This window comes from Dipodomys spectabilis, unplaced genomic scaffold (assembly GCF_019054845.1).
Source record: "Dipodomys spectabilis isolate Male_0828 unplaced genomic scaffold, ASM1905484v1 ptg000234l, whole genome shotgun sequence".
NCBI classification, from domain to species: Eukaryota; Metazoa; Chordata; class Mammalia; order Rodentia; family Heteromyidae; genus Dipodomys; species Dipodomys spectabilis.
The window spans coordinates 9,132,897-9,143,611 of record NW_024870911.1 but is presented as its reverse complement, the minus strand read 5'-3'; the positions used below and the strand labels follow the sequence as shown (position 1 = coordinate 9,143,611).

At 42.6% G+C, this 10,715-nt stretch overlaps 1 protein-coding gene across 2 annotated transcripts in view; it reads left to right on the top strand.

Annotated features, from left to right (window-relative positions):
• The first annotated feature begins 9,009 nt into the window (after positions 1 to 9,009).
• Positions 9,010 to 10,715, top strand: part of Rap1b (RAP1B, member of RAS oncogene family) — a 36,532-nt gene continuing 34,826 nt past the window's right edge. Inside the window, exon 1 of one of the 2 annotated variants that reach the window (XM_042698653.1) lies at positions 9,010 to 9,155. The gene's annotated coding sequence lies outside the window, so the exon portion shown is untranslated. Of the gene's footprint in view, positions 9,171 to 10,715 lie in introns of both variants that reach the window. The other variant, XM_042698652.1, reaches the window with a different exon arrangement.

Here is a 10,715-nt window from a genome sequence, read left to right as displayed (position 1 = left end):
GATGTAGGTACATGCAGGCAACCTTATAAAACAGAATTTTTCAGGGCAACTATATTTGAAGAGCAATTTTCTTCTCTTGGCTAACCTGGTCCTTTCGACATTTTTTAAGCATTAAGGACATGACAACTGCTGAAGAATTTATCTAAATTTATCTAAAGACAGAGAGGAAAAGGATCATAGTGGGGAAAAAGTTGTGGTTCTGAGGTCTAGTGTGAAGCAGGAAGGAACAGAATAAACACATCAGTAATGTCAAAGTCTTTAAAAAAAACAAGCTAAAGGATATCATTTTGAAAAGAAAAAATGGACAGAATCAACTAGAGCATGCCACAGCAAGATAGTTGCCCTTCAACAGCTCTTTCTGCCACTGTAAAATTCTGTTAGGCTTATATCAGAATCTCATTGAATAATTGTTTATTGAAAAATATTCACCTTAAGTCCTTCACAGGTAGAATGCTTGTTTAATCTACTGAAGCAGCTACCAGTTGCCTGTAAGTAGTTTTCTGCTTCTACAACCATCTTACCTTAAGCGGTTACATTCTTTATTTCTACAGAAACATTGCCAGATACAAAAACCAGGAGACTCCCAGAGGAACCTGGGCTTCTGCTTCATATTTCTAACTTTGCCTCCCTCAGTTTGTTTCCCAATCTAAAAATAGAGTTAAAAAGCTGAGCGCCAGTGGCTCAGGCCTGTAATCCTAGCTTGAGATCTGAGGATCTAGGTTCAAAGCCAGCCTTGGCGGGAAACTCCAGAAAACTCTTTTCTCCAATACACTACTCAAAAAAGCCAGAAGAGGCACTGTGGCTCAAGTGGTAGAGCATTCACCTTGAGCAAAAGAACCTTAGGGACAGCACCCAGGCCCAGAGTTCAAGCCCCAGACCAGCACCAAAAAAAAAAAAAAAAAAAAAAAATCCATCTTGAAAGTAGAGGTATGGCTTATATGGCAGAGCTCCAGTCTTAAGAGAAAAAGCCAAGCAAGAGCTGGAGTCCCTGAATTCAATCCCCAGTATGCGCAAGTGCATGCACGGGCACACACACACACACACACACACACACACACACACACACATATACAATTCTTAATTTACAAGATTAGATATGATGATGCTTGCCTATAATCCAAGCTACTCAAGAGGCAGAGGTAGAAAAATCACAGTCCAAGGTTGGCCTCTATAAAAGTGGAAAAGCCTATCTGAAAAGCCAACTAACAGTAAAAGAACTGAGGGTATGGCTCAAGTGCTAGAGCATTTGCCTATTTAATCCCTTAAGTTCAAGCCCCGTTCCCATCACTAAAGAAAGAAAGAAGAAAAAAAGATTCTCAAAGGATTTTTGATAGGACAAAATAATTTTCTAGCATGTATTTCTTGTCTAGACTTGAAGGTTAATTAAGAATAGTTTTCATGGGGCTGGGAAGGTGGCTCAGTGGTAGAGCGCTTGCCTTGCATGAATGAGGCCCTGGGTTCGATTCCTCAGCACCACATAAGCAAAAAGAAGAATAGTTTTCAGAAAGGGTAACAATGCTCAATACGAATTGTACTCATTGCCTTACGCATGTAACTGTAACCCCTCTGTATAGCATCTTTACAATAAAATAAAATTTAAAAAAAAGAATCGTCTTCAATCTATTTTGCATACTTATGAAGGTATAGTACTAAAGTGTTACCATTTATGCAAGGCTGGAAAATAAGTAAAATTACATCACTAAAGAAAATATACAAATTCACTCAACAAAGGGAATAGAGATTACAAACAGATTGGAGAGGCATATTGATTAAACGTAATGTTTGGTCTTGGTTCACAGTTTGGTTCACAAATTGAACAAATCAAAAGCAAAAAAAAGTCATCTTTGCTTCAATCATGAAATTTTGAATGTGGACTGGGGGTTAGCTTGTGTTAAGAAAGCATTTTTTTAATTTTAATTTTGATCCAGGTGCTAATGGCACTGTGGTGTTGTTTTTATTGGTTTGAGTTTAGGCTAGTCTTAAACTCATTCAAGAGAACCTCATTCTATCATCCAAGTAGCTGAGACTACAGGCACACTCTACTGTGCACATGACCCACATATGCTACATGTGGGTTATAGTTATATTTTAGATGTTTTTATCTGTAGGTGATGCATGCTGAAATATTTATAGGTGAAATGAAATAATATATTACATATTTTTTAACTATCCTAATCAGGAAAGGAAAGAAGGGAGTGATGAAATAAGATTAGCAACATGAGGTTAAATGTTGAAATGGAATGATGAGAACATAGCTGTTCGCTTGACTTTTTTAGTTATGTATTACTACAATTTCATATAATAAAAAATAGTTTTTAAATAAAGACTAGATCTGGGTAGTGGCATATGCTTGTAATACAAGCTACTTGGGAGTCTGAGATTGGTAGTTTGTGGTTCAATGCAGGCCCAGGCTAAAAGTTATCAAGATTCCTGCTCAACCAACAAGCAGAACATGGTGGTTCATGCTTGTGAGCACAGATACATGGAAAGCACAATAGAAGGATCATAGTCCAGGGACAAATAACTAAAGCAAAAAAAAAGAAAGATGAGGCATGGCTCAAATACCATCACTGTCAACTAATTTAATTTAATTTTAAAAAATTGAGACTAGAGAATGGAATGGAAAGGATGACAAAGGTCAGAGTTAACCAAATCATGGAAATGCAGTAACGTTGAGGTAGAATCAATAGAAATTTGAAGCATTTGATGTGCGGAGGTAAGGTAGAGGGAAGCCTCAGGTTTTAGGGAGTTGGGGCCAGTTGTTGGTAGGAGGATTTCTGGAAGAAGAGTAGGTTTGAGGAAATGAGCCAGGGAAAAATTTCCAGGAGGCAGGTGGCTCTGCATCCAATCTGAGTCACTGGCATCTCAATAGCATATGAAGTCAGGGCAGACACTACACAATTGCCTAGAAGAAAGAGACAAAGGCCTAGGAACAAGTTCTGAGGGACTTCAACTATTTGAGTTCAGAAGGAGGAAGGGATAACACAAACAGAAATAGAAGTAGCCAAAGAGAAGGGAGGAAAAGCATGAAGATGAGGTGCTATGAAAACTAAGGGACTGGTACTCTAATGTTATTCATTACTGAAGTGCTAGTTTGTATGTGTGAGGGCGGAGGGGAGCACACCTGGCCAGGCACTGTCCCTGAGCTTCTTTGCTCAAGGCTACCACTCTATCACTTGAGCCACTGAGTGCTACTTCTGGCTTTTTAGAGTTAAGAGTTTCATGGGTTTTCCTACCAGGGTTGGCTTTGAACCGCAATGCTTATATCTCAGCCTCCTGAGTAGATAGGATTATAGGAGTAAGCCACCAAACTTGCCTTTTGGTATTTGTTAATCATTATTAAGGCTTAATGATTCATACATAGGACTTGGGGAAAGCTAGGACTGGATAGTTACTACTCTAATGATAAAGTCCTGGACAATGGCCTCTTTCTACCACCCTTGAGTATCTTTTGCATATTAGTTGTTTTGAGTTATGTATAGCTAAAAAGGACTTATATGAGGGTTATTCAAAGGTTTTCTTAATTTAATTTTTTTTCTTTTTCTTGTGGTGTTGTGGCTGAAACCCAGGGTTTCGCTAGGCAAATACTATTCTGCTGAGCTACACCAGTCCTTAAGTTGCTTTTGAAATTTTTATGACAAGAGTATTTCATGAAGTTCATTTTTTCAATTGTTTTCTGCTTTTCACACTCATTTACATGATAGCTCTGGGAATGTCATTTTCTTTTTATGTTTTTTTTTTTCCAGCTAAGGCTTGAGAAGGGAAAATTTTAAGTACAATCTGTTCCTTACATCATAGACAATGACAAAGTGGTAGAACTCTTACATTTATTTAATGGGATACAGGCAGGTTTGGATGTCAAGCCCAAAACTGCTAAAAATAAAGTACAAACAGAATTTGAAACATATATTATACAGAGTAGAAAACATGCCAGGAAGCTTCATTTTTCTTATATATAAGTACATTATTTCCTCAAAACAGAAATCTTAAAAGTACACAAATGCTATAGAAGAGTGTTAGCTCTGAATTGTTTTTCCATAATAGCAGTGGTCTAATACGCTCTTAGTCTCCTGTGTGAATAAGTAGTAGAATTTATAAAAATAAGTACATAAAGTTTGAAATGCGACCTTTGACCAATGGAATGGAAGACAGAATAGAACTAACTATGGAGGCAAGCCATGAGTTTTTCTCTTTTGCATCCAATAAGTAGCCTTATTATCTTTCTCAACCTCCAACACTAGCCATGAAGGTTATGACAAAGATGCAGAACCATATTTATACACCATTTACCATATATAGAGATATATAGGTCTATCTATCTACAGAGATCTATATATAAAGATCTACAGATACATAGATACATAGATATATAAGTATATAGATATAGGTATATCTATATAGAGAATATATGGGTGTATATATGTATATCTTCCTATATAGATAGATCTATATACAGAGATCTATATACAGAGATCTATCTATATATAAAGAACTATAGAGAGAGATATAGAGATATATATTTCCTACTTATATACCATGAGCTACCTAATATTATATATATCCTCACTATATACTATGTACAATATGCATGTTCACATGTCCTATTTATATATAATTTTCCATATATACACATATCCTAATTATAACATGAACTGTATACACATATACCTGTTCTATTTATATACTTGTAGGGGCAGATCTTACATATATCATGAGCTATATACTGATATATATGTAATATTTACATATCATATGTTATATGCATACTCACATTCATATATATACCTGCATGGGTATACACACACACACACACACACACACACACACACACACACACACATCCAAAGGGAAAAGCAAGAAAGTGCCTTACAAGACTCAAATTTCAATATCATTCACTTTTTTTTTTTTGGGTCTGGTCGTGGGGCCTGAACTCAGGGCCTGGGTGCTGTCCCTCAGCTCTTCAGCTCAAGGCTAGCGCTTTACCACTTGAAACTTCCAGCTTTTTTCTTTTTGCTTATGTGGTGCTGTGGAATCGAACCCAGGGCCTCAGGCATGCAAGGCAAGTGCTCTACCACTGAGCCACCTTCCCAGGCCATGATCTTGCAATTTTCTACACCTTATCTTACAACAGTTCTATAAGGCAGATGCTATTACTGCTATGTCATAAATGAAGAAAACAAAACAACATAGTTTCTTTCTTTCTTTCTTTCCCCCTTTCCTTCCTTGTTTATTATGTACTATCCTGGAGCTTGAACTCAGGGCTTAGGCAGTGTACCTAAGCTTTTTTTGCTCAATGCTAGAAGTGCTCTTGTACATGAGTCATAGCTCCACTTCTTCCTGTTTGGCAGGTTATTGGTGATAAGAGTCCTTTAGACTTTCCTGCCCAGGCTGCCCTCATATCTCAGCTTCTTGAGTAGCTAGGATTACAGGTGTAAACCACTGGAGCCTAGCTACAGATACCTAACCTTTGAGACCCAATACAAACCAAATTTGCAACCAGACACCAGTGGCTCACACTTGTAATCCTAAACTACTCAGGAGGCTAAGAGCCAGAGAATCATGATTCAAAGCTAGACCAGGAAGAAAAGTACATGGGACTCCATCTCCAAAATAACCAGCAAAAAGCAGGACTGGGTACAGGACTCAAGTGGCAGAGTGCCAGCCAAGCAAGCATGAGGTCCAAGTTCAAACATCAGTACCACAAAAACAATAACAACAAAAAAACTTATCTTATTCAAAAACTCTTAAAGATGCCAAGATAATAACAGAATAGTATTAAGACAGTAATGGGGTAATTCTAAGTACAAGGTCTGAGTCAACTGCCTGAGTCACATCTCATGAAACTTGCCAGAGTGTAGAGCTCAGCAAACCAAGGCCCACAGGCTGAGTCCAGTATAACACCTGTTTTGTTTTTGTTTTTTGCAGTTGTAAGCTGAGAATCAGTTTTACATTTTTAAATGATTTAAAGACAGAATATTGTTTTGTAACAGTAATTGTAAGGTTTGTAAGTAACGCTTTATTAGAATAGAGCCACATCCAGTCTTTATGTATGGTCCATGACTGTTTTTGTGTTCCCATTACAGAGTTGAATAGTTGCATAGTTAAGTAGCTGCAACACAGGCCGTCTGGCTCGCAAAGCTTAAAATACCAGCGATCTGGCCTTTGGTAGAAAGTTTGCAGAGCCCTGTTCAGTAGGAAAGTTGAACACAAGTGATGGAAGAAACAAAAGGTGTAATGAGGATTCAAATGGTTTTTGGTGTGAAGTATCAGCAAAGGTGCTCTTTCTTAGAGAAAGAAGATGGGTCTTAGTTAATGGGCAAGGTACTTGCAGAAAGACATAATGGGAAGGCCAATTCCAGGCACAGGAAATCACCTATGCATAACAGAGAAGCAAGGAAGCTATTTATTTGGGCCAGATGAAAAGACTATTCTGAAAACAAGACAGTTTTAAGTGAAAAGGAAAAGTGAGGCCTCATTTTATTTTGGTTAGAGAGGGAAGTAATTGAAGACTTTTTTCAGGAAGGGAGTGACAATATGTCTTAAGATAATTCATTGGACACTAATGTGTAAAATGGATCATAGCAGAAACCAACTGGAATCTAAAGGCTGCAAAGTTTGGGAAGTTGAGACATAGTGCCAACTTAAACAAGAAGGGTCCTACTTCAAATGGAAAGGAGAAACACATGGAAAGACCTTGTAGAATTACTACCTAAGAGGGGTGCCAAATGATGGCTTATTCAAGAGGAAGCAAAGAGAATCATCAGGCTTGAAGACTGAGCAATTTAAAAGATGTGATGCAGTCGGGTGCTGGTGGTTCATGCCAGTAATCCTAGATACAGAAGGCTGAGTTCAAAGCTAGGCTGGGCAGAAGAGTCTGTGAGATTCCCATCTCCAATTAACCAGCAAAAAAGCTGGAAGTAATGGTGTCACTCAAGTGAGCTTGGCAGCCTCAAGTAGAAAAGCCAAGTGACAGGCCCTGAGTTCAAGCCCTACTGGTGCGAGCACACACACTCAAAGAAAAAGGAGACCAAACTGGTTTGGTGACAAAGGTGATAGGTTCAGTATGCCCAGATGGTAAGTTCAAGTTGCTATTAAAATAAATCCTGTTGAAAATATGAAGGGGGGCTGGGAAAGTGGCTCAGTGGTAGAGTGCTTGCCTTGCATGCATGAGACCCTGGGATTCCTCAATACCACATAAGCAGAAGTTGCACTGTGGCTCAAGTGGTAGAGTGCTAGCCTTGAGCTGAAGAGCTGAGGGACAGTGCCCAGGTCCAGAGTTCAAGCCCCACGATCAACAAAAGAAAAGAAAAGAAAAGAAAATATCAAGGAAATGGAAGCAAAGTTGTCAAACCCAAAAGTGAGCTCATTGCCACAAGATGCAGATTCTGGCACTCTCTGCATTATGGTAGTAGTGCAAAAACTCCTAACTTCTTGGGGTGAAGAAATATATTTTTAATTAAAATGAACCATTTAAAATATTCTCTCAAACGCTACATATTGTACCTTCAATCTTTTTCTGGGAGGAAAAAAACAATCATTTGTTCTAAGGTCAAAGAGTTTAAAGGTAAGAAAAAAATGTGGTCTGTATGCTCAGTAACTCTTTTTCTATGAGTTCAATTTTCAGGCCTTGAGACTTCTCATATTTTAATGTGATGTATTATTACATAGAAAAATTTGACTTATTTGTAATTCAATCAGAATTGATCATTCTAGTAACAGACTGCTCTGAAATTTGCTTTTAAAGTTTCCATCAAAAAGGTTTTGTGTAGAGTGCATGAAACCCTGAGTTCAATCCCCAGAATCATAAGTGAGCAAATAAATATTTTTAATTAAAAATCAAAGTCTAAAATAATAGAGCTCTTGTCTAAAAAGGGTTTTCTAAAAATAATGGTAATAGAAATAATCAAAATAAGTAACCTATTCAATTACTCCAAATTGTAAAGATAAAACTTTTTGGATAATTACAATTCATTTGTATCTGCTCAGTTATTTAACTTAGGCTAACTTAATTTTCAATGACTACATATTGTTTCAGGGTGAAATTACCCCCTTTTTATGTATCTTCCAAAGTTACCAAGGTTTGTAAAATTTTATCCCGACAATAATTTGTTTTCAGGACCCAGTTAAACCCTGAATCCAGCAAAAGTCTTTCATGACCCTCATTTCTTACTTTTCCTTGCACTTTGCTCTTTTTACCTCAATCCTTAAAGAAAAAAGAAAAAAGCTCTGATGCTTCCAACACTAAAAGCAATTACACTCCATCTTTCTCTCTAATTACCGCAAGTTTCTGTGCTTATAATTTTCTGGAATTCACATCACAACCCTACCTATGGGCCATTTGTAAAGTTGTTAAAGGGCCCCCGCCATGCACTTCAATAAGCAAGTAATTTATTATGGCTTAGGGTCTAAGCTTGTTGGGAATCATCGATTCACGAACTGGCATCTGCACGGAATTTGGGCAGAGTTCTCCCGGGTTACGTATTTCATCCGCTGGGAAGTCATGAGAAAGGCTATCTCAGCGTGAAGACTGCCCTGGCTTAGGCTCCCGCCACCCCAGCTCTAATCGCGTGCTCTCGGTGACTTCCCCAGCTACTTTCGCCAGCACAAAGGACCGGGCCAAGGGTTTGGGGGCGTTGGTGACTGTGTATAGTTTGCATTAAAAGGCATCTTCGGGGTTGCAGAGGACTCCTCAACTCCGTGCTCCCGTTACCCGCAAGGATCTGGACGAGCGCGCTCCGAAGGGAAAGCTGACACGCGGAGGCGAGGCCCGGGGACCCGGGGAGACGAAAGAGATGCACCGCGGGCGCAGGCCGTGAAGGAGGAGCTTGGTGCGCCAGGCCTGCCGGCCCAGAGATCCGGGAGGCCCGCGGAAGGCCCCGGGGCGAGGACGGACGAGCGGGGCCACGCCCCCTCGTCCCTGGCTCCGCCCCCGGCCCCGCCCTTTCCCGGGCTGCGCACCCGCGCGCCCCGCCCGCGGGCGGAAGCGAGAGCGAGGCTGAACGCCTGACGTCAAGGCGACACCGCCAAACCTCGCCCTGAGCCAGGCGTGTAAACCAGCCGGAGCGGCGGCGGCGGCGGCAGTGGCAGGACCGCCGTGGCGCCGGGAGCCGAGACCCGGGGGGGAGCGCGGGGCGACGCTGGCCGCGAGGATCCGGGTGACAGCGTGAGAGGTTCGCAGAGTGCGTGCGTGGCGGCCGCAGAGAGCGGCGGCGGCGCGGGGCGGGGGCCGGGCGCCGGCTGAGGGGGAGCAGCAGGGTGGGGCGCGGTGCGGCGCGGGCCGGGCCGGGCGGGGCGTCGGGGGCCCGGGCGGCGGCGGTGGCGGCGGCCGCGGCGACGGCCCCTGGGCGCGCGGCAGGTGGCGCGAGGGCCTGGCGCCCCGCCGACCGGCGCGCTGCCTCTCCCGGGCCGAACGCGGAGGAACCTCGGCCGCCGCCGCCACCGGGGGAAACAGCGCGCTTGGCGGAAGGGGTCAAATGTCTGAAATATGGCGGAGGAAGTGAGAGCCCGAGGACCCCCCCCCCCCACCCACCCCGGCCGCTCCCTCCTGCCCGCCGCCGCTGCCGCGCCCGCCGGCCCGCCCGGAGTCTCGCTCCCCACCCCGCGTCCCTCCCCTCTCCGGCCGTCTCCGTTCCCCTCCCGGGTGTGGGTGGAAGTTAGAACGGAAACCAGAAAGTTGTCCTTCGCCCAGACCCGGCTTCCCCGAAGCCCCGAGCCGGGGAGGGGGGCGGCCCGGGCGGAGGCCGCCCGGGGTGGGGGGCCCCTCCCCGACGCCCCGCGGGCTCCAGCCTGACAGGGAAAAAGTTTGCCCGCACCGGCTGGCGCGGTCCATTTGTTGCGGGAAGTGGCAGGAGGAAGGCGGCGGAGGGAGCCCCACCTAGTCTGGCAGCCGCCGCGGTGGAGAGAAAAAAACTGTTAAAGGGGCCTTTCCCTTCGTCAGCAAGAGGAAACCTCTAGCAGAGAGAGGAAATCCAGGAAGTTTCTCTCTCTCTCTCTCTCTCTCTCTCTCTCTCTCTCTCTCTCCCTCCCTCTCTCTCTCTGCCTCTCTTCCTCTCTTCTTCTTCCCCCCCCTATCTTGCTGTGTCCAATTCTAAAACTGATTTATCAGCGCATAGATTTTATTTGAAACTAGTCCCAGGGAATTGGGCCTTCTGGATTTTTCTACTAGGGTAAAAAAAAAAAAAAAAGATGCCTTTTGGAGAAAAGATCATCCTTGCTACTTTGAGCAGATGGTTTGCTTCCCTTTCGCCTGTCCCCCTCCCACCCTCTGTAATAGTTTACGAAGACATTTTGGCTCTGTAACTCCTGATGGGTATGACTATAAGCACGTCTCTATTACAGTATCAGGACATTTTTTTTAACGGAGTAGTAAGTTGACATTAAAATGAAGATGTAATTAATATTTCAAAAATAATTGGGTTTTTTTTTTTTGCTTTGCGGTACCATCCAGTATTTCATACATTGATGTGTGTGTGTGTGTGTGTGTGTGTGTGTGTGTGTGTGTGTGTGTGTGTGTGTGTGTTGATGTATTACGAGTGCTTCTTAGTTGTAAATTCATTTTTACCCCTTGTTTAAGTAACTAGAATGCTGTTTGGACTTGCTCAGAAAGAGATATCTTAGCAAGAAGTAACATAGCTTACTTATAACCTCAAGCTCTTATCACTCTAAAAGCTGTCTCTGGAAATAGTATTTATTGAGTCATAGAAGAGTCATGGGAC